Raw genomic sequence first — 23,332 nt, forward strand, 5'->3', positions numbered from 1 at the left:
TTAATGAAAATGTTAGTGGACCAGCAGCCTATACAATCATGTGTGCTTCAGGGACTGTGTCCCTTGCAGATGTGTTGTCTATGTTGTGGGAACCAGAATATTGGTAGCAGAAAGAAATAACCCCTTTTGTGTGAGTGGGTGTGGATGAGTGTGCATGGGGGAGGTTGTTTGGGTTGATGCACTGATTGAAAGTGTATCTTGTGTTTTTCTATGTAGATTTAATTTTTTTTAAAAATAAACAAAATAAAAAAATAAAATAAAAAAATTTTTTTAAATTTTTTTTTTTTTTTTTTTTTTTTTTTAGAACAGGCCCGCGGGCGACTCATCTGGTCCTTACGGGCGACCTGGTGCCCGCGGGCACCGCGTTGGTGACCCCTGGATGAATAAACGGACAACAGAATGGCTAGCAGAACAGAAGGCAGAGGAAACTACACGTTTTGATTTAGTATTTGCTAATTGAACTTTACAGATCACCAAAAAAGTCAATTCGGATCGCTAACGTTGTTAGCATAAATGAATGGGATTTAACATAGAGAAAATTAGCATCACGGCTAACGGATAAATAGTTTCGGTTCATTATAAGACTTTGGTGGTACATAAACCTAGCTAGCTAGAGATATTGGCCCAAAAATCATTTAACAAGTACAGGAACAGCTAGCTAGCTCGAGTGGAAGTCTGCTGGAGTATTCTACAGTCATACAGTAACAAGTAATTACACAACTTTTATTACCTTCTGGTACCTGCTGATCTGTATTTGGGATCTGCATAAATCCTGAAAAATTGTGCGCGTCCGCCTTTGTAGTCCGTGTTGACGCCGTAGTCGATAAGCTTCTTCTTTTTCTCTATCTTCTTGTTATGGGACATTCATCCTCCGCTGTTGCCGTTTCTAACACGAAGTAGTGTAAAGTTCTTACTTATATCTGCCGTAAAAGCGCTAAAACATACCGGTGTAGTGAGTTTACATTATTCACCCAAGGAACTTTAGTTATTAGAGAGTTTCAGGTGGGACGGTTTTTCACAGGACACATTTCCGGCGGATGGGGAGATGCTGCTCCGTTATTGATTGAAGTAAAGTCTGAATGTCATTAAAACAGTTAGCTCCATCTTTTGACGCTTCTTCCACACCCGTCCTTGCACGCTACACCGCTACGTGAGCCACGTAAATAAGGGACTGTCAGAAAGCGGCTTGAAGATGATCTGTAAAACATAATCTATGCAACATTTTGACCAAAGAACCACCATTGCATGTTATGTAGACCAGTGGTCCCCAACCTTTTTGTACTTGCGAACTGGTCAATGCTTGAAAATGTGTCCCACGGGGGGGGGGAGTAGTAAAAAAAATATATATTTTTTTGTCATAGAGAAATACAATCATGTGTGCTTACGGACTGTATCCCTGCAGACTGTATTGATTTATATTGATTGATATATAATGTATATATTGTGTTTTTTATGTTGATTTAATAAAAAATAAAAAATAAATTACAATTTTTTTTTATTTTATTTTAATTTTTTTTATTTCTTGTGCGGCCGCGGCCCGGTACCAATCGGTCCACGGAACATGACCCGGTGGTTGGGGACCACTGATGTAGACCACAAGAAGTGTTTTACATTTAGAAAAAAAAACTAAATAATATGACTCCTATGGTCCGGAAAATGCGGTATGTGTTTTTTTTTAGTCCTACCCAGTTTTTGGGTAGAAATTGAGCTGTTCTTGTAACAAGGCCTTAATTACACAAAGATCCTGCAATGATGGCACATCAAAGGGGTATCCTGTATACCCCTTTGATGTGCCCATTGCAGCACACATTTTTTACCACGCTCATGTCCAAATTCTTACCAGTAACACAGTATTTGTCATATGTCAATAATAATTCCCAACACAAGCTGCAAACACCCACATTTCTATGTTCTTGCAAAGTATGTACACTACAGACATCAATACTGTATACCGAATTTGGACATGAGCGTGGTAAACAATTTGTGCTGCAATGGGCGGGCCTTTCCAGTACTTGTTTCTTGTTAAGTCTGAAATGTCTGGGCCAGAACTGAATGTATTATTTGTCTATCCTTTACGAGAAAAGGGAACACATCAATGCAATGGCCTTTGGGCAAGTATTGTATTATGCACCTTATGTCCATGCACAATTTCCAACTCCAAAAAATATTGTGCAAAAAATGTTGAAGGCTAATTGTATTTCGACATTCTCAGGTAATGGGCATTTCTGTCATGAGGAAGGGACTGGCCGAGTGTGATTGACAACCCCTATTAAGGTGTGCATAATTATTAGGCAGCTCGATTATTATATTTTTTTCTAGAAAACCCAAAACCAGTGAAGTTGGCACGTTGTGTAATTCGTAAATACAAACAGAATACAATGATTTTCAAATCCTTTTCAACTTATATTTAATTGAATAGACTGCAAAGACATGATATTTAATGTTCAAACTGAGAAACTTTTTTTTTTTTTTGACAAAAAATCATTAATTTAGAATTTAATGGCAGCAACACCATGCAAAAAATTGGCACAGGGGCATTTTTACCACTGTGTTACATGGCCTTTCCTTTTAACAACACTCAGTAAACCTTTGGGAACTGAGGAGACACATTTTTGAAGCTTTTCAGGTGGAATTATTTCCCATTCTTGCTCGATGTACAGCTTAAGTTGTTCAACAGTCCGGGGGTCTCCGTTGTGGTATTTTAGGCTTCATAATGCGCCACACATTTTCAATCGGAGACAAGTCTGGACTACATGCAGGTCAGTCTAGTACCCACACTCTTTTACTATGAAGCCACACTGTTTCAACACTTGGATTGGCATTGTCTTGCTGAAATAAGCAGGGGCGTCCATGATAACCTTGCTTGGATGGCAACATATGTTGCACCAAAACCTGTATGTACCTTTCAGCATTAATGGTGCCTTTACAGATGTGTAAGTTACCCATGCCTTGGGCACTAATACACCCCCATACCATCACAGATGCTGGCTTTTCAACTGTGCGCCTATAACAATCCGGATGATTATTTTCCTCTTTGTTCCGGAGGACACGACGTCCACAGTTTCCAAAAACAATTTGAAATGTGGACTCGTCAGACCACGGAACACTTTTCCACTTTGCATCAGTCCATCTTAGATGAGCTCGGGCCCAGCGAAGCCGGCGGTGTTTCTGGGTGTTGTTGATAAATGGCTTTCGCTTTGCATAGTAGAGTTTTAACTTGTACTTACAGATTTGGCGACAAACTGTAGTTACTGACAGTGGTTTCCTGAAGTGTTCCTGAGCCCATGTGGTGATATCCTTTACACACTGACGTCGCTTTTTGATGCAGTACCGCGTGATGGATCGAAAATCCGTAATATCATCGCTCACATGCAGTGATTTCTCCAGATTCTCTGAACCTTTTGATGATATTATGGACCGTGGATGGTAAAGTCCCTAAATCCCTTGCATCAACCACTGTACATCAACGGGGACTATGTGGTAAGGGTCTCTAACTTCAGGTTCCTGGGCATCCTGATCGAGGAAGACCTGTCGTGGAGTGCGTTCGAACACCTCAGTTGACCATCAAAAAGGCACAGCAGGGACTTTATTTTCTGAGACTCCTCATAAGGGACAAACAGATTTAAGAAAAATTTTTACCCAAGAGCAATAGTGAACACAAGGCATAAAAAATAATGACTGTGCATGTGAGCTGTGTGCTTGGTATTTTATGTATTATTTTTATCTATATTCATCTGAGTACCATGTTCTTATGTTTTTATGTGTCATCATGAATTTGCACTAAGTTAGTTTGCTTGCAATTTCGTTGTACAATGTACAATGACAATAAAGATATATTCTATTCTATTCTATTATATTCTATTAGAAAAAAGTAAAAAAAAAAACGAGTCATACTATAAAAATGGGACCCATTACCTCCCTGCTTGGCGCTCAGCATCAAGGCTTGGAATTGGGGGTCAAATCACCAAAAATGATTCCCGAGCGCGGCCACTGCTGCTGCTCTTTGCTCCCCTCACCTCCCAGGGGGTGGAACAAGGGGATGGGTCAAATGCAGAGGACAAATTTCACCACACCTAGTGTGTGTGTGTGACAATCATTGGTACTTTAACTTGTTGAGAAATGTTGTTCTTAAACTATTCGACAATTTCTTCACGCGTTTGTTCACAAAGTGGTGACCCTCGCCCCACCCTTGTTTGTGAATGACTGAGCATTTCACGGAAGCTGCTTTTACACCCAATCATGGCACCCACCTGTTCCCAATTAGCCCGTTCACCTGTGGGATGTTCCAAATAAGTGTTTTGATGAGCAATCCTCAACTTTCTCAGTCTTTTTTGCCACTTGTGCCAGCTTTTTTAAAAATGAGCTAATATTTGCAAAAAAAAACAACAATGTTTTCCAGTTCGAACATTAGGTATCTTGTCTTTGCAGTCTATTCAATTGAATATAGGTTGAAAAGGATTTGAAAATCATTTTATTCTGTTTTTATTTACCATTTGCACAACGTGCCAACTTCACTGGTTTTGGGTTTTGTAAATCAGTGAGGAAAATCTTGATAATATATCAATATCTGCTCCGCTGCTCCCAGTCTATGGAACGCTCTCCCTGACCACCTGAGGGCACCTCAGACTGTGGATGCTTTCAAAAAAGGCTTAAAAACCCATCTTTTTTTTTTTAAAAAAGCCTTTTTATAGATTTTCATAGCTATTGGGCTGTTTCTAGTTTTATATTTTATTCATTTTTATAATCTTTTATTATTATTATTATTATTACTATTTATTTTTTTTCACACTGTGGCACTTTGAGGTTGTTTGCTCAACATAAAGTCCTTTTTATAAATAAAATCTATTATTATTATTATTATTATTATAAAGAGAGATTTATTAACATCCCTCACAAAGAAAGTGTTGGTAGAAGAGGTGCTGGCCTATGATAATATTTTAAACAATAATCAAATCCTACTTTTGGCACATTCACCTACTGTTATTAAAGATGTTTTATTCAGACCCCTATTACAGGTACAGTGGTAAGTAATGAGCCTGCAAAATCATGAGGATTATAAAATTGCACCTCTAGATGGACATCTCACTATCACGCAAGGGAAAGCATAAGGTGCAGGAGGAAACGGCAGGCTGTTTATTTACCCTCCATTTGGAGCAGAGTGGAAAAAGCTACACTAGAAACATTTTTGCGATTATTTCTAACACAAAAGCTGTAACCACCAGGCAATTATTGGGTCGAAGGTAAATTGTGAATTACCTGCAAGATTTGTTGTCCCTGACAAAAAAAAAAAACACACCAGAGCTTGACTCATTTTTTTACCCTTAAGACTGTAAGAAATAAGTTTGACTTACTGTAAAAATGCTGTTTCTCTCTAAACCAGGGGTGTCCAAACTTTTTCCACTGAGGGCCGCACATTGAAAAATCAAAGCTAGCAGGGGCCATTTTGAAATTTTTTATTTTAAAAACCAATACAATATATGTATACAAAATATACATTTAGGCTTCCACTCAGGCTTGATCCCAGGGACCCCAAAGGGTTTTGGTCCCAAAAATATTAAAAATGTGTCATTATTCAATATTATTATTTGTGTTATTATTCAAGTTTTTAAATCTCTAGATCAACATTAGGTCTATCTGTCAATATAAAATGTTTTAAAGATTTAAATTGTATGCTCTTTTTGTCAAAGAAAACCCTTTTTTTAATGAAAAAAACACAAAATATGCAATATTTTCACCCAATGAATGTTTTAAGTGGGATATTTGAGATTATATAATAATTGTAGCCTTAAAAAGGTCAATAACTCATAACACCATTGATTTTAATTAATTATTTTTTGAGCAATGACACTTAAAAACTAATCACACTAAAATTGTAGGGGATCCAAAAGGGTCCTACTCATTAAAGTGTTAAAAAATAAATTATAATTTTTTTTTTTTTACTGTTTACTTTTAACACAATAATTTCGAGATCAACTTCAGATCTATCTGTCAATTATACGTTTTATTGTTGTTTATGTTTTTTGTTTGTTCGTTTTAGGCCCTTCTTTTAAAAAAAACAGCTCGTTTTTTTACATGGCAAACACAAAATATGCAACATTTTCCCAAAAAAATATCTCAAAATATTTAATGTGACGTAATTGGAGCCTTGAATAGGTCAATAATTCATAATGACATTGATTCCTTATTATTTTTTAAAGAAAGAAACAGCCTACATGGCAGCTTTGTGTGATTAGAGTAAACATTGCTACATTGTCTTGTTACATTTCACCTGTTTGCTCTTTAAATACCACTTTTAATGTTTTTTATTTTTTTCAAATGTGCCGTGGGGCCGTTAAAAAATGACCTGCGGGTCGCAAACGGCCCCCCGGGCCGCACTTTGGACACACCTGCTCTAAACATTAGCTGTTTACTTTTTATAGCATGTTTTTCTTCATAAAACAGTACATGTCAGGGCAGGGGTGTCATGACATGGACTATGGGGGGTTTGTTTTCCAGAGATGCAAGAGAAGTTGGATCGGACATGGCGTGAAGGTAGGGACATGATTTATTTTAACACTAACAAAAGGAACAAACAGAAGGCGCGCACAAGGCGGAGATAAAACTTGGCTATGAACAAAGACTTACACTTAACGAAGACTAAGGGCATGAAACAAAATAACTGCTAAACGTGACATGAATAAACAAAACTTACTTGGAACACGCATGGAACAATGGCATGGAAGAATAGCATAATGTCGCCAGGCCGACTGCCTGGCAACTACAAGCTTAAATAATAGTGTCTTGATTAGTGTCAGGTGTGTGAGTCCAAACGTGGAACAGGTGAAACTAATGGTTGCTGTGGTGACAAAACAAGGGAGTGAAAAAGCAGGAACCAAAAGCGTCCAAAACCCAACAGAACATAACCAAAACAAAACATGACCACAGAACATGACAAGGGGTCTCAAACAAATTTTCATTTAGGGCCATGTCGCAGTAATTGCTGCTTTCAGAGGGCCGCTTTTATAAAAAAATTATTTACATTATGCATGCGGGTAGTAAACTGTGATTAATCGAAATGCACATGCATTTCAGTATTAGATTTGTTTAAAATAAATAAATAAAGGTTTCCAAACGGCGTCTGTAACATGGCAGTAAAACGGCTGATCCAACAAAACAGAAGTCATCGTGGAAGCTGGCACTCCAATCAGCTAAACAGACTCAATAACTCTACTATGTTTGACGTTTTGGTGAATTTACTGAGGAATTTGTGAAACTGAAACAATACAAACAGAATGCCTTCATAAGTTAATAATACTAACACAGACCCTCTTAAACCGTACTAGTTTCATTACATCCCTGTAGCGCGTACAAATATGCATGGAAACGATCCTACAGACCTCACACATGGGACGGTTTTGTAAGTATGAAATGTTTTAGTTATATTATAAAACGTACAAACGTCGCTTGGAGTGATGAATGGATAATCCATACGAGTAAAAACGCCATGGACTGATTAGAAGACAGAACGGCATTTCTACTTCCGGTTCAAAATTTGAAACGGCAGGAATTCACATTCATTTAGCAGCACCTGCAGTGAGCGCCGTAGCACAAACAATAACACGCCATTTCAGTGCATGTGTTTAATTAAAACGATTTGCTTCATGGCTGTCAGCGGAAAACCCCCCAGAAATTAGCCGCATCGTTTCATAAGCCGCAGGGTGCAAAGTGTGGAAAAAGCGTATAGTCCAGAATTTACGGTAAATGTCTTTTCAGGAGCTTTGCGGATCGGACATGGCAGTCGGGTCGGCCAAATATTGTTTTGTTTTTCCTTGGGTGCACTTTGGCTGAGTCTGTTTTCGCCAAGGTTTGTTTGTCTGTTTGTTAGCAGCATACCTCAAAAAGTTATGGACGGAGGATTCTGGCAGATGTAGTGTATTTACAAGACCCGCCAAAGCAAAAGTGCCAGAAAAACACTCACCAAGTTTTCATTTGATGCCTTTACGCATTTTACAAAACCGCAATAACGCGGTATCTACAAACCCCGTTTCCATATGAGTTGGGAAATTGTGTTAGATGTAAATATAAACGGAATGCAATTATTTGCAAATCCTTTTCAACCCATATTCAATTGAATGCACTACAAAGACAAGATATTTGATGTTCAAACTCATAAACTTTTTTTTTTTTTTTGCAAATAACAATTAACTTAGAATTTCATGGCTACAACATGTGCCAAAGTAGTTGGGAAAGGGCATGTTCACCACTGTGTTACATGGCCTTTCCTTTTAACAACACTCAGTAAACGTTTGGGAACTGAGGAGACACATTTTTTAAGCTTCTCAGGTGGAATTCTTTCCCATTCTTGCTTGATGTACAGCTTAAGTTGTTCAACAGTCCGGGGGTCTCCCTTGTGGTATTTTAGGCTTCATAATGCGCCACACATTTTCAATGGGAGACAGGTCTGGACTACAGGCAGGCCAGTCTAGTACCCGCACTCTTTTACTATGAAGCCACGTTGATGTAACACGTGGCTTGGCATTGTCTTGCTGAAATAAGCAGGGGCGTCCATGGTAACGTTGCTTGGATGGCAACATATGTTGCTCCAAAACCTGTATGTACCTTTCAGCATTAATGGTGCCTTCACAGATGTTTAAGTTACCCATGTCTTGGGCACTAATACACCCCCATACCATCACACATGCTGGCTTTTCAACTTTGCACCTATAACAATCCGGATGGTTATTTTCCTCTTTGGTCCGGAGGACACGACGTCCACAGTTTCCAAAAACAATTTAAAATGTTGACTCGTCAGACCACAGAACACTTTTCCATTTTGTATCAGTCCATCTTAGATGAGCTCAGGCACAGCGAAGCCGACGGCGTTTCTGGGTGTTGTTGATAAACGGTATTCGCCGTGCATAGGAGAGTTTTAACTTGCACTTACAGATGTAGCGACCAACTGTAGTTACTGACAGTGGGTTTCTGAAGTGTTCCTGAGCCCATGTGGTGATATCCTTTACACACTGATGTCACTTGTTGATGCAGTACAGCCTGAGGGATCGAAGGTACGGGCCTAGCTGCTTACGTGCAGCGATTTCTCCAGATTCTCTGAACCCTTTGATGATATTACGGACCGTAGATGGTGAAATCCCTAAATTCCTTGCTATAGCTGGTTGAGAAAGGTTTTTCTTAAACTGTTCAACAATTTGCTCACGCATTTGTTGACAAAGTGGTGACCCTCGCCCCATCCTTGTTTGTGAATGACTGAGCATTTCATGGAATCTACTTTTATACCCAATCATGGCACCCACCTGTTCCCAATTGGCCTGTTCACCTGTGGGATGTTCCAAATAAGTGTTTGATGAGCATTCCTCAATTTTATCAGTATTTATTGCCACCTTTCCCAACTTCTTTGTCACGTGTTGCTGGCATCAAATTCTAAAGTTAATGATTATTTGCAAAAAAAAAAAGTTTATCAGTTTGAACATCAAATATGTTGTCTTTGTAGCATATTCAACTGAATATGGGTTGAAAATGATTTGTAAATCATTGTATTCTGTTTATATTTACATCCAACACAATTTCCCAACTCATATGGAAACGGGGTTTGTACAACACCGTTACATAGCTAGAAAAAACAAGTATAGAAGGATTTCAGCTTGCATCTAAACTCTCCGAGATAAGCGCTGTGATACAAGCATTCCTGCAGAGTTTTTGGTCAGCTATAGGCTACTAGGAGCTAGCAGCTACACTACAGCTAAGAAAGCAATAGCACACAAGCTAGACATATGTAACGAGCGTCTCCAATTAAACAATTCTGCAGTCTAAAAAACAACGTGTCAATATAAACAAGTGTCATATAATGATAGTCGCATTTTACTTACACATACAATAGGTATCTGCTATAGGCTACTAGCAACTACACTACAGCTAAGCAAACAATAGCACACAAGCTAGACATAAGTAAAACGTGTGCCTAATTGCACAATATTGCAATCTAAAACACAACATTTCTCGCCATAAATATACGTATCAAACAATTATAGTTGCATATTATTACTTTTGCGTATTAGAAAGTATTTATTACCAAACTGGATGGATCATTCATTTTACTGCATCATGAGCTTAACTATTATTGTGACCATGAGGTATCGCCAAAAAACTAATTGCCACTTCACTTCAATTTAAAGACAGCATAAGTCCATTTCAGTTGACAAATACACTACTGGGTTAATGTTGTTCATATATATAATTATTTTTTGAGTAGTTTCACTTGATCAAGCTTTTTCTAACAAAAGCATGTACTATGATTCGTGCGGATAAATATCGGTATCGGCCAAACTTAAGGCTCCAATTTCGACATCGTATCGGACATCATAAAGTTGTATCGGGACACCATTACTGTACTAAAAATAACATGATTAACACTGATCAAAATGTTATTGTGACACTAGTTTACATAATTGCATTTTTCTTAAATAAAATTGTAAACTGGGGGGTGTCCAAATTGCAGTCTGCAGCACATATATACACACATATATACATATATACATACATATACATATACATATATGTATACATATATATACATATACACATACGTATACATATATATACATATACACACATATATATATATATATATATATATATATATATATATATATATATATATATTTATGTATTCATTAAATGTGTTAATGTGTGTTAATGTGCAAATGTATGCATTCTTCAATTATTCTGTATGCTGTAGCTTTATTTTGTATTTGACAGTTGTATTTATTGGACAATTACATCCCAACAGTTTGCAGTATTGTTTTGTTTCATTTTAAAAATCAATAAAGCTGTTTGCACAAAAGCTAAGCAGTTTTATGTTTTTCATTTTAATCCCCCGACTGCACCGAAAATGAACCAAACCGCTGCACTCCAGCCACACTGTTAAAGGTGATTAGATCTTAATCACGTTCTCTGGAATTATAATTGCACAAGCGGAGTATGTCTACAGTAAATACTATTTAGCTGACACTTCATTTCAAAGGAACTACCACTTAGAGGCTGCGGGCCACCTGAAAATGCTAATGAGATTTGAAGTCAGTCCGTGTTCTGTTATTCATGCTATTTACAATTTGTAGCATTAAAATCTCTTTTGCAAGAGTTACCTGGCCAAGGGGGCAACAGAAACAGGTTTCATAAACACATATAACAATAACAACAACACAAGACAGGAGCAGTCACCCACACTATAGAAGAGGTGTCCAAACTATGGCCCGCAGGCCATGTGCGGCCCATGAGTTTAATAAGTGATTTTTAATAAGGGAGATTTCAAGTCATTTTTAAAAAATTTAAGTGCTGCTGTTGTATAGTCGCCATATTGAGGACAATATGAGTATTTTAAGTCTATGACCACTTTTCATGCCATGAATCCAACCAAGTGCAGCATTTAGTTATATATCACCCAATGCCAACAACCTTCCCTAGTCATGGTGCAAAAAAATAAATAAATAGAAGTAACACAAAATGCCAACAGACATGGTCACACATAACACAATATAACACGATTTGTGGATATTACAAATAACCTCCATGCACCATAAAAAATATTCAAAATTACACCTATTTAAATCCATGACAAAGCATGATGGCAAAACTGCAAAACACTCTCTCCACACTTATCCATGTTTGGCGCATTTTAGCTGCTTGATATTTCTGATTGATTACAAAACTTTAAGGAGGTCGTCACGGAAGTAAACAAGGTAGGAGTCCAACTTTCACATACTCTTAATATCCAATTATATTAAGTATTAACTATATATCCTTTATATTAATATAATATGTTCACCTATATATATATATATATATATATATATATATATATATATATATATATATATATATATATATATATATATATATATATATATATATATATATATAGTTTACAGAAGAAACTAAAGCCCAGAAATGATCATGTAGAAAGCTGGAACGCAAATGGCGTGCGACTAAACTTGAGGTTTTCCATCAAGCATGGAGTGATAGTTTAATAACTTATAAACGCATGCTTACCTCAGCTAAAGCTAAATATTACTCAAATCTCATCCACCTCAATAAAAATGATCCTAAATGTTTGTTTAGTACAGTAGCATCGCTAACCCAACAAGGGACTCCTCCCTGTAGCTCCACCCACTCAGCAGATGACTTTATGAATTTCTTTAATAAGAAAATTGAAGTCATTAGAAAAGACATTAAAGACAATGCATCTCAGCTACAACTGGGTTCTATTAACACAAATACGACTGTATATACGACGGACACTGCCCTCCAAAATAGTTTCTCCCTCTTTGATGAAATAACATTGGAGGAATTGTTAAAATGTGTAAATGGGACAAAACAAACAACATGTTTACTTGACCCAATTCCTGGGAAACTTATCAAGGAGCTTTTTGTTTTATTAGGTCCATCAGTGTTAAATATTATAAACGTATCACTTTCCTCTGGCACTGTTCCCCTAGCATTCAAAAAAGCGGTTATTCATCCTCTACTCAAAAGACCTAACCTCGATCCTGACCTCATGGTGAACTACCTTCCGTTTATCTCGAAAATCCTCGAAAAAATTGTCGCAATTAGCGTCTAACAATCTCTGTGAACCTTTTCATTCCGGTTTCAGGGCAAATCACTCTACGGAGACAGCCCTCGCAAAAATGACTAATGATCTATTGCTAACGATGGATTCTGATGCGTCATCTATGTTGCTGCTTCTTGATCTTAGTGCCGCTTTCGATACTGTTGATCATAATATTTTATTAGAGCGTATCAAAACGCGTATTGGGATGACAGACTTAGCCTTGTCTTGGTTTAACTCTTATCTTACTGACAGGATGCAGTGTGTCTCCCATAACAATGTGACCTCGGACTATGTTAAGGTAACGTGCGGAGTTCCCCAGGGTTCGGTTCTTGGCCCTGCACTCTTTAGTATTTACATGCTGCCGCTAGGTGACATCATACGCAAATACGGTGTTAGCTTTCACTGTTATGCTGATGACACCCAACTCTACATGCCCCTAAAGCTGACCAACACGCCGGATTGTAGTCAGCTGGAGGCGTGTCTTAATGAAATTAAACAATGGATGTCCGCTAACTTTTTGCAACTCAACGCTAAGAAAACGGAAATGCTGATTATCGGTCCTGCTCAACACCGACATCTATTTAATAATACCACCTTAACATTTGACAACCAAAAAGCAAGTCTCTATAACCGAGCACAGGCTGGAGGACAGAGTAAAACAACTTGCACTGAGCCTGGTCTATAAAATCTGCTACACCTCCCTGATACCGAAGTACATGTCAAACGACTTCCTTAACGTAAATGACCGCCATAACCACAACACCAGGGGGAGCTCCACAAACCATGTTAAACCCAGATTCCGATCTAACAAAGGTCTTAACTCATTCTTCTATGCCGCATCAATATGGAATGCACTCCCAACAGGTGTAAAAGGAAGTGCATCTCTACCCTCCTTCAAAACCGCACTAAAACAACACCTCCAGGCAACTTCAACACTTGACTAACACCCTCCCCCTTCCACATCCCACCTCGGGATTGTAAATAACCAAATGTAAATAATCAAATGTATTTGTAATGTATATACTTGTTCTTATGCTATCTGAACTCACTATGTTCTCTGCTCGCTGTACATTTCCTACCAAGTCAGACCTACACTGTTTCAATGCCCATTTCTCTGATGATGCAATTGTTGATGACTGAAGGGCTGATATCAACCAAACCCTCCTCATCCCTCCCCCTGGATTGTAAATAATGTAATTAATTCAATGTATATACTCTGATGATTAACTTGTGTGATGACTGTATTATGATGATAGTATATATTTGTACCATGAATTGGTTACGTGGACCCCGACTTAAACAAGTTGAAAAACTTATTGGGGTGTTACCATTTAGTGGTCAATTGTACGGAATATGTACTGAACTGTGCAATCTACTCATAAAAGTTTCAATCAATTTAAAAAAAAAACAGGCATGAAAGTGATCAGAATCAATCATTTTCTAACTTGTAGTGAAAAAAACAGGACTTGTTTCCAAATTAAAACCCCCATTTAAAGGCCTATTGAAACCCACTACTACCGACCACGTAGATTGATAGTTTATATATCAATGATGAAATCTTAACATTGCAACACATGCCAATACGGCGGGTTAACTTATAAAGTGCAATTTTAAATTTCCCGCGAAACTTCGGTTGAAAACATCTATGTATGATGACGTATGCGCATGACGTCAATGGTTGAAACGGAAGTATTCGGACACATTGTATCCAATACAAAAAGCTCTGTTTTCATCGCAAAATTCCACAGTATTCTGGACATCTGTGTTGGTGAATCTTTTGCAATTTGTTTAATGAACAATGAAGACTGCAAAGAAGAAAGTTGTAGGTGGGATCGGTGTATTAGCGGATGGCTGCAGCAACACAACCAGGAGGACTTTGACTTGGATAGCAGACGCGCTATCCGACGCTAGCCGCACGGATAATCGGGTGAAGTCCTTCGTCGCTCCGTCGATCGCTGGAAGGCAGGTGAGAACGGGTGTTGATGAGCAGATGAGGGCTAACTGGCGTAGGTGGATAGCTAATGTTTTTAGCATAGCTATGTGAGGTCCCGTTGCTAAGTTAGCTTCAATGGCGTCGTTAGCAACAGTATTGTTAAGCTTCGCCAGGCTGGAAAGCATTAACCGTGTATTTACAGGTCCATGGTTTAATAGTATTGTTGATTTTCTGTCTATCCTTCCAGTCAGGGGTTTATTTCTTTTGTTTCTATCTGCAGTTAAGCCCGATGCTATCACGTTAGCTCCGTAGCTAAAGTGCTTCGCCGATGTATTGTCGTGGAGATAAAAGTCACTGTGAATGTCCATTTCGCGTGCTCGACTCTCATTTTCAAGAGGATATAGTATCTGAGGTGGTTTAAAATACAAATCTGTGATCCACAATAGAAAAAGGAGAGAGTGTGGAATCCAATGAGCCAGCTTGTACCTAAGTTATGGTCAGAGCGAAAAAAGATGCGGCCTGCACTGCACTCTAGTCCTTCACTTTCACGTTCCTCATCCACGAATCTTTCATCCTGGCTCAAATTAATGGGGTAATCGTCGCTTTCTCGGTCCGAATCGCTCTCGCTACTGGTGTAAACAATGGGGAAATGTGAGCAGCCCTTCCTCCTGTGACGTCATGCTACTTCCGGTACAGGCAAGGCTTTTTTTTATCAGCGACCAAAAGTTGCGAACTTTATCGTCGATGTTCTCTACTAAATCCTTTCAGCAAAAATATGGCAATATCGCAAAATGCTCAAGTATGACACGTAGAATGGATCTGCTATCCCCGTTTAAATAAAAAAATGTCATTTCAGTAGGCCTTTAATTTGAAGCTTAGCCCCCAGGAAGTGACAACGATCACAACAGTTTACCTTCATTTACTTTTCCAACTTCGTTCATTAAAACTTCTGCAACCAGCCTCAGCAACTTGGTCCGTCTGCAAAACTCGGTCGTGTCCGTCACTCCTGTTGTCGCTCAATGTTGTTGTTTTGTGGCCTCACGCTGTTGTGTGGCAGCGTAAAGTTGTGGCATCCCAACATTTAACCTGCAAGTTCAAGTTATTGCCTCCGTCAACTGACAAAGCAGTGGCAATTACTTTTGGGGTATACTTAATGTTTGTTATACACCCTGACTTGCAAAACAAGCAAGCCACAAAACCTCTGTTAAAGTCAAAGATTAATGACTTCTTCCGGAAGACTAGACACTCCCAGGGGCTAAAACTTAATGACCTCCGATGGCACCGTGAAGCTGCAGACCACTCTTTTGTTTCAGGTACATAAAGACAAATGGTCTCGTTGCCTGCTCCTTACTATTAAAAGTTCCTTTGGAATTAGCAGAAGGGAAACAAACACAACTTAAAATAAACGGTAAACAATGTTTTCTACTTCACAGAAAGCCATTACTATTTCAGCAGATATGCTTCATACCTTATCTCTGGAATATGCAGTCTGGGTGAACTTGCTCTAATTGCTTTTCTGCACCGGGTCCGCCTGCTGACCTGAGTTTTGCAACCGTCTCAACGCGGCAGTCACAGTTTGACGGCTGATTTGCGATAACAAAATGGATGTAAGTCACTGGTAGGCTGTGAACAGCCCATTCATTTATACTTGACAGACCGCGTCATTTGGTGCTCTGTACTCTCAATTGTAAAACAACAACAACAAAAGATGCATTACTGCTCTGACAGCAATTAGGGGAGTTTGTTTGGCAATTTGATTGGTAGAACAAGAAAACATACTGTTTAATGGATTCATCACAGCATAATTGCCAACGGTAGGGACGTCTCCCTACCGCCCGTTTTGGCAAGCCCGACGATCCTTGCTTTTTTCAGGACTTATGCAGATCCCAAATACACATCAGCAGGTACCACAAGGCAAGAAGAGTTGGTTTTGCATAATATTGTGAAACAAAACGTCAGATAATATGTCTGCTAATGGGTGCCATTTTGCGGTCCTGATACACACACACCGTAGTAATACTCGAATGTTGAAGCACGGTACGTCTGACTATGGTAGCCGTAGTGCGCCGATAATTCATCAAGCGGTCCGGCTTCATTGCTTACCAAAGTTATACTAAAACATTTTGACCGATTTTTGAGTGCTGTGTGTAATGGTCTATATTCTCAATAGATAGTACTTTATTGATTCCTTCAGGAGAGTTCCCTCAGGAAAATGGAACACTTAAACCAGGGGTGTCCAAAATGCGGCCCGGGGGCCATTTGCAGCCCGCAGCTAGTAGTTTACCGGCCCGCCACATGTTCTGGAAATGCTATTGCAAAAATTTAAAAAAACATTTAAAAAAAGTGGAATGAGGTGAAATCTGACTAGAAAAAGTTGCAATGTTGACACAAAGCTGCTTTTTTTTCTTTATGTTTCTTTTTTTGCCATTTCTCCAAAAAAAAAAGAAAAAAATAACTCAATGTTATAATGAATTATTGACCTATTCAAGGCTCCAATTATTTCAAATATTTAACTTTAAAATGTTTTATGTGGAAAATATTGTGTGGTTGCCATACAAAAACATCAATGTTTTCTTTGACAAAAGAGCATAAAAGAAACAAAATAATAGTTCAAACGTAAAATCGACCGATATACACTACTGTTCAAAAGTTTGGGGTCACCCAAACAATTTTGTGGAATAGCCTTCATTTCTAAGAACAAGAATAGACTGTCGAGTTTCAGATGAAAGTTCTTTTTTTCTGGCCATTTTGAGCGTTTAATTGACCCCACAAATGTGATGCTCCAGAAACTCAATCTGTTTAAAGGAAGGTCAGTTTTGTAGCTTCTGTAACGAGCTAAACTATTTTCAGATGTGTGAACATGATTGCACAAGGGTTTTCTAATCATCAATTAGCCTTCTGAGCCAATGAGCAAACACATTGTACCATTAGAACACTGGAGTGATAGTTTCTGGAAATGGGCCTCTATACACCTATGTAGATATTGCACCAAAAACCAGACATTTGCAGCTAGAATAGTTATTTACCACATTAGCAATGTATAGAGTGTATTTCTTTAAAGTTAAGACTAGTTTAAAGTTATCTTCATTGAAAAGTACAGTGCTTTTCCTTCAAAAATAAGGACATTTCAATGTGACCCCAAACTTTTGAACGGTAGTGTATCTGAAGTTGATCTCGTAACTTAAGTGTTGAAAGTTAAAAAAAAACTAATAAAAATGTATCACTTTATGAATGGGACACCTTTTGGGTCCCAAATATATTTAATGGGATTTTATTTGTCTTTTCACTGTGATTACTCAAAAATAATAATGAATGGTGTCCTGCATTATTGATCTTTTCAAGGCTCTAATTACTTCACATCAAACATTGCTTTTTGAATGTTTTGGGCAGTGGGGGAAATACTGCATATTTCAGTTTTATTATAAAAAACAAAGTTGTCTTTGACAGAAAAGGAAAAAAACCTTTTTGTTTTTTTTAACTTTATTTCAACCTGAAGTTGAAATAAAGTTTACTATCTTAAGATTTACTGTAAGCGTTAAAAAATATATATACTGTATATATAATAATTCGACTGGTTTTTTTTACATTTTAATGACTCAGACCCTTTATGGTCCCCGGGAGCCCTAAAGGTAAAAAAAAACAAAATCCATATATTTTGTTATGGTTTGAAAATGAAAAATATCAAAATGGCCCCCGCATGCTTTAACTTTTCCGTGTGCGGCCCTCAGTGGAAAAAGTTTGGACACCCCTGACTTAAACTTTTGGTGTTGTTTACGTCCGTCATATTGCGGTCCGCACGTATATCCTATGTGTGACTACCATCTACTGGTCACACGTATCACTACACCATGTACCAAATAAAATAGCGTCGAGATCGTTAAGCACAACCAGAAGTATTTTCGTACATTAGGCGCACCGGGTTATAAGGCGCAATGTTGATTTTCCCACGCTGTCCTTTCTACACCAAAAACAAATGCTCGCCGTTTCTCGTTTCCTCCAGGATTTCGCCGTCTTTTATTGTTATCGTTGCTGCCTAAAATGTCAGATTTTTCAGCAGCATTTTCAAAATTTCCAAAGTTGTGACGTTTAAAGGCTTATATTTTTCACAAACATTACTGTAATTTCCAGTCTACAAGCCGCTACTGTTTTTCCTAACTTTGAACCCTGCGCTTAAGACAATGCTGCTGTGCTACAGAGGGTGACCAGGACAGCGGAGAAGATTATCGGCTACCTTCTGACCTTCCTTGAGGACATTGCTCGCTCTTGCTGCTTGCCTTTTTACCCATGGGCCATTTGAATATTTAATCTGTCCCAATAGCTCACATTGTTTTTCGCGGTTGTTTGTACTTTTATTTGTATTTTATTTACCTGCACCTAACAGAGTAGCCACCTGTAATGTTGTCATGCTCTTATGTTTGATGACAATGAAGCCTTTTATTCTATTTAGCAAATTTTGCCTCATTATATCGAAACAATGTAAATAACGGGACATGTTGAGCTAATGAAATTTTTTACATTAAATGAAACACACTCACATAGTCATTTAAGGTGTTTTACACTCGCCCTCATAATCAAATGACAATCTGCACAAGATGCAGCCCCAAAGCTAAAGACGATCATCCAGGCCACCAAAAACTCAATGTCCTTGCCAGCAAGGTTACTGTATAGAGTGTAAATATTTCATATTTGTACACTGCAAAAATAAACAAAAAAAGTATAAGATAAAAAGACTAGATTTTAATTAAAAACAAACAAAAAAATTTGTAAAATGATCTGCCCATGCAACTAGTTAACTTTACATGATAAGACATCCTAAATTTAGATTTGTGTATCTAAAAATAAGCAGGACTTTTAAGTTAGAAATAAGTATTTCATTCTGAAAATAAGCATTATTAAACTTGCAATTCTGAAATTAAGCATCTTCAGGATGTTGCCGTATCTTTTAACAATATTTTCTATTTGGGAAAAACTAAAATATGTTATTTGAATAGTTTTGTTCTCAATTTTCCATCCTCCCATCCATCCATGTTCTACCGCTTGTCACTTTCAGGGTCGCGGGGGAGCTGGAGCCTATCCCAGCTGCACTCAGGCGGATGGCAAGGAACTAAATTTTAACATTTTTAAACTAGATTAAACAAAATATAATTATGCATGCTAAAATTAAAATTATGATGTAAAGTCAATGATTAAAAATAAGTAAATTGCTCTTAAAACAAGAAATTTCTAGAAATTAAATTTCAAATCTTGGCAAGGTTTAAATGATTTGCGGCTTACAGGCTCGTGCGGCCAATATATGTAAAGAAAAACTAAATGTTCTCCAAAAATGAGGTAGGTGCGGTTTGTAATTAGAAATTACGGTACACCCCATTTTGATTTTATGAATTTTTAATCTATTTTTTAATGGGTTTTTTTAATCCTAACAAATGAGCTTCATTTGCATCTTAAATTAAACATTGTTGAACACTGACAGCAAGTTTGCCAGATCTTGCGCCTTCTTTTTAGATACCTGAATTTGCAGGAGTTCTTCCCAAAAAATCTGAATTAGAATCAGATCAGCTTTATTGGCTAAGTATGTTTAAGACTCAAGAAATTTGATTTGGTAGACTGCTCGTAACAATTAACTAATGTTATAAACAAGCACTTAAATGACTCCTATGTGCAAGGCTAGTAAAATAATGTGATGAACAGAACAAGCCAAATATTCCAAAATACTTTTTTTTAATATTGTATTTTCCGGACTATAAGGCGTACTTAAAATCATTTTTTTCCTCAAAACCCGACATTGGGCCTTATAACCCGGTGCGCCTAGTGTACGGAATAATTCTGGTTTTGCTTACCGACCTCGAAGCTGTTTTATTTGGTACATGGTGAAATGACAAGTGTGACCAGTAGATGGCAGTCAAACATAAGAGATACATGTAGACTGCAATATGACTCAAGTAAACAACACCAACATGTTATATGTTCCATTGAAAATATAGAACATTACACACAGCGCTCAAAAATCTATCAAAATGCTTTAGTACGACTTTGGTAAACTATGAAGCCGCACCGCTTGATGGATTGTACTGTGCTTCAACATACAAGTATTATTATGGTGTGTGTGTATAAGCTAAGACATATCTGCCGTTTTCTTTCGCAAAAGCAAAAGCAACTTTTCTTACCTTCTGGTACCTGCTGATCTGTATTTGGGATCTGCATAAATCCTGAAAAATTGCGCGCGTCCGCCTTTGGAGTCCATAGTCGATAAGCTTCTTCTTTTTGTCTATCTTCTTGTTATGGGACATTCATCCTCCGCTGTTGCCATTTCTAATATAAAGTAGTGTAAAGTTCTTACTTATATCTATACTAAAGCGCTAAAATATACAGGTGTAGTGAGTTTACATTATTCACCCAAGGAACTTTAGTTATTAGAGAGTTTTTCACCGGACCCATTTTCGGCGGATGAGGAAATGCTGCTCCTTTATTGATTAAAACAGTCTGAAAAACAAGTCTGAATGTCAATAAAACAGTTAGCTCCATCTTTTAAGTTAAAGTTAAAGTTAAAGTACCAATGATTGTCACACACACACTAGGTGTGGTGAAATGTGTCCTCTGCATTTGACCCATCCCCTTGATCACCCCCTGGGAGGTGAGGGGAGCAGTGGGCAGCAGCGTAGCCGCGCCCGGGAATCATTTTTGGTGATTTAACCCCCAATTCCAACCCTTGATGCTGAGTGCCAAGCAGGGAGGTAATGGGTCCCATTTTTATAGTCTTTGGTATGACCCGGCCGGGGTTTGGACTCACAACCTACCGATCTCAGGGCGGACACTCTAACCACTAGGCCACTGAGTAGGTTTTGACACTTCTTCCACCCCCGTCCTTGCACGCTACACCGCTACAACAAAGATGACGGGGAGAAGACGCTGCCAAAGGTGAGCCACTAAAATAAGACCGCCCACAAAACGGCGCATCCTGAAGCGACTGTCAGAAAGCGGCTTGAAGATGATCTGTAAAACATAACCTATGCAACATTTTGACCAAAGAACCACCATTGCATGTTCTGTAGACCACAAGGAAGTGCTTTACATTTAGAAAAAAATAATAATAATATGACTCCTTTAATGCATGCGTCTTAAAACAAGATCGAAAATAGACCATTCGATGGTCTGGAAAATACGGTAGTCCAAAATATATTCCACTTTTAGTCACAGTCACACTACCTGGGTACATGGTCTTTGAATTCTCAGTTCCTTCCGTCCCTATGATCAAAATCTTTGCAGACACTTTCGTAACATGTGATGGCGACTGTGTGTTTTAGATCTCCATCACTCTTAGACATATTAGTGCAGGGGTGTCAAACTCAAATACAGAGTGGGCCAAAATGTAAAACTGAACAAAGCCGCGGGCCAAGGTTGAACAAATTAACCTTTTTGATAGGGACCCAAACAAGTTTTGCATTAAATATTGAACAAGCAAGGCTTATATAACTTTATAGTGACATGCAAAATCGAGTTTCAAATAATAATAATAATAATTAAAAAATATCAATGGCATATCAAATACAATTTAAATAAAAATGGAATGCCTCTTTTCTATTTGCAGCCTTTTTAGGTAAATATCAACATTAACTTTATCCACAGGCTAATAAATTTGAAAATAAAATAATGAATAAACCAACCATTCAGGACTTTAAACTGCTCAGTTTGCAACACACTGATCTAATCTGATGTGCCCAAGCCAGATACCTGCCATCTTTTCTTGGATGCTAGTTCATTAATGTCGGGGCTCAGGCTTTGAGCTGAGGCAACCCTCATTATCCAACCAAGGTGTTCCTCAGTCATTTTATCTCATATTCCACAGTCTTGGGGGCGTGCCTTACAGGCACTGCTTTTAACGTCCTCTACGAGCTGACGTCACATCCGCTTTTCATCCATTCTATCAACGTGCCCGCCCAGTCACAAGATATGAGCGGCTCCTGTACCATACTTGCCCACCTTGAGACCTCCGATACCGGGAGGTGGGGGGTGGGGGGGCGTGGTCAGGGGTTGTTAGGGGGCGTGGTTAAGAGGGGAATATAAGTTAGAATTCACCAACTCAAGTATTTCATATGTATATATATATATATATATATATATATATATATATATATATATATATATATATATATATATATATATATATATATATGTATGTATGAAATACTTGACTTTCAGTGAATTCTAGCTATATATATATATATTTTTTTTTTTTTTTTTTTTTTTATTTTTATTTTATTATGCATATAAATAAAAGAAATACTTGAATTTCAGTGTTCTGGAGGCTATCCAGTAGATGGCAGTATTGTCCTGTTTAAGAGTGTCACAACATTGCTGTTTACGGCAGACGAACTGCTTTACGGTAGACTAAATGTGACTGCTGTTGTTGTGTGTTGGTACCGCGCTGGAAGGACATTAATGAATCTGCCTAACAATAAACCCACATAAGAAACCAAGAACTCGCCCTCGATCATTCTACAGTTATGACGTCATTGGGCAGGCAAGCTGTTTATATTGTGGGAAAGCGGACATGAGAACAGGCTGTCCCCACTCAGGTCCGCATTGAGCTGGAGGGGGCGTGGCCTCCAGACCGGCTGAATACCGGGAGTTTGTCGGGAGAAAATTTCTGCCGGGAGGTTATCGGACGCATACGTAAATGCAAAGCATACTTCATCAACAGCGATACAGTTTACACTGAGAGTGGCCATATAAACAACTTTAACATTAATAGAAATATACGCCACACTGTGAATCTACACCAAACAAGAATGACAAACACA

This window comes from Entelurus aequoreus, linkage group LG02 (assembly GCF_033978785.1).
Source record: "Entelurus aequoreus isolate RoL-2023_Sb linkage group LG02, RoL_Eaeq_v1.1, whole genome shotgun sequence".
Taxonomy (NCBI): domain Eukaryota; kingdom Metazoa; phylum Chordata; class Actinopteri; order Syngnathiformes; family Syngnathidae; genus Entelurus; species Entelurus aequoreus.